The 2428-nt window shown below is 32.7% G+C and overlaps 1 non-coding gene across 1 annotated transcript; it reads left to right on the top strand.

Moving 5' to 3' along the window:
- Positions 1 to 314: 314 nt before the first annotated feature.
- TRNAG-CCC (transfer RNA glycine (anticodon CCC)) lies at positions 315 to 387 on the top strand. Its single transcript has one exon. It is a non-coding gene; the product is annotated as a tRNA-Gly (tRNA).
- Positions 388 to 2428: the final 2041 nt, after the last annotated feature.

The following is a 2428-nucleotide window of genomic DNA, read 5'->3' as shown; positions in this document are numbered from 1 at the left end:
AGAGGAAAACAATAGAGGTCTATGGACTGAGGACAGGAGAACCTCCAAATAGCTAGCGGGTATTACTGGGAATTGTGGCAGGCCAATGGGAAAGCAGTTATTGACACTGGGATGATTCTGCTCAATGCAATGGTACATATGTACAAGGGGTTTAAGGAGTGACCTGAAAGTGCTGGAGCTATCCAGCTACAGTGCACACATGAAACTACCAGCCAGGAATCCCTTCCAGAACAGGGTGTCATACTGACCAGTGGCATCAAAGTTAAGCAGGACATGGACAAAAGGCACAAAGAAATGAAATGGTCTATGGGGCTTCCCTGGTGGTCCAGTGGCTAAGACTCTGCACTCCCAATGCAGAGGGCCTGGGTTCGATCCCTGGTCAGGGAACTGGATCCCACATGCCACAACTGAAGATCCTGCATGCTGCAACTAAAAGATCCTGCATGCTGCAACTGGGACCCAGCTAAAAAAACAAATAAATAAATTTTTAAAAAACAATTAAAGAAATGAAATGGATCAGATAAAAGTGGATCCCGGGAAAAATACCAAGAAATCTCAGAAATCAAGCTACTATGCTTTTTAATACTACATGAAAATAAGCAAACGATAAAACAAAAAGAGAAAGTTCTGTAAAGTTAGAAAAGCTATATGAATTGCCTCATTTTAACATTTATGAAAAACTAAATTTACATAAAAATGATCAGCAGGAAAGGACGGAGGTCTATACTTTGGATTAATTACTCTAAGAGAATAGATAATAAGAAGGAGAATAACAGCCCCATAGTCCAGACTGTCCAGAAGAACTTCCTCCAGTCATGGAAATGTCCTATACCTGTGCCGTCCAACAAGCAGCCATTAGACATATGTGGCCACTGACTAGTGAGTTTGAGGATCCAATGTTTAAATTGGATTATTTTTATTTTATTAAATTTTAATTAATTTAATTTAAATAGCTACACGAGGCTAGTGAGTACCGTATTGGACAACACAGTTATAGTCAATAAAAGCATGCCAGAAAAACTTACTCAAAAACAGATCAACACTGTAACAAAATGTTTCAAAGTAAGTTAAAAGCATTAAGAAAATAATGCAATATGAAAAAGCAATATAAATCAAAATTAGATCACTCAGAACTGAGATGATAACACCTAAGAAATGATTAGAAACTAAGAAAAATTATTTTAGAAATGAATAACTTAAAAGAAAACAAGAGTAAATAAACCCACAAATAATATGTAAAGAGAAATAGAAGATGAGAAGGAGAAAAAAAAATTAATCAAAACTAAATGAAGAAACAGAGGAAAGTGATTTGGGAAAATAAAACAGTTATTGAAGAGTGGCTAAGAAGACCCAACAAACAGACTGCAGGAATACCTGAAGAAGAAAACTGATGATAAGTAATAGAACAAATTGATAAGTATTAGAACACATTATAAGGACTGTAATTTAAGAACGAGTTCCTGAAATAAAAGAGACTTGAAACCATGTGTTGAAAACACACATGATATGCTGAAAATATAAACCCATAATGACCAAAACCAAGAAATATGTATTCTAGTAAAACAACTGAAATTTAAAGAAAACAAAAATTCTTTTGGAGTCTCGAGTGAGGAGCACATGACATATAATTGATTGGATTATTGGCCTATCATCAGACGTTTCAACACTTTATGTCAAAGGAAGCTGAGTGACTAATTTTAAATACTCAAGGAAAACAATTGTGAGGCAGAGATTGTATATTTAGAAAAAGTGAACTTAAATTATAAAAAAGACAGAAAGCAATAAAAACTCAGTTACTTATTGTCTTCATAAGTGCTTCTTGAGGAATCAATCAGAGAACAAGCTTCAAACAAGCAAGATGACTAGAAACTAGTGGAAAGCATTAAATATATAGCTACTTATAGAATTCAGATTTAGTGAAGATTAAAAGGGAGAGATTATGGTATGTGATGGCTATGTGATCTGATAATGTAGATTCGGTATAACCATTTAAAAATACGGGGACTATGGACTAGCACAAGTAAAAAAATACTTATTCTTTCTAATTACTTATCACTACTAATAATTAACTATTGTTAGTTTTTTCTAATGGGCAGTCGTAGTATTAATATTGTTATTCTGACATGATTGTATGTATAAAGAGAGGTTTTAAATAATTTGGGGATTTTCTGATTCTATTAACCCTTGAGAACTAAGATTCTTGGTGTGAAACTAAGGAGATAGACATATAATAAGGATCCAGTTAAAAAAAAAGCACTGTAATCTTATATAAATTGGAATATTGGTATAAATTTATAAGTATTTTATGTTTACTAAAATATTTATTCTGGCATTATTTTAAGCCTTTATATTTATATAAGGTGTAGTACATATTATATATCATTAATATTATAACATGTATACATGATACAATATACTACATAATATA

This window comes from Hippopotamus amphibius, chromosome 3, assembly GCF_030028045.1.
Source record: "Hippopotamus amphibius kiboko isolate mHipAmp2 chromosome 3, mHipAmp2.hap2, whole genome shotgun sequence".
Taxonomy (NCBI): Eukaryota; Metazoa; Chordata; class Mammalia; order Artiodactyla; family Hippopotamidae; genus Hippopotamus; species Hippopotamus amphibius.
The sequence above is the reverse complement of the archived record's forward strand: the minus strand, read 5'-3'. Positions and strand labels throughout refer to the sequence as shown.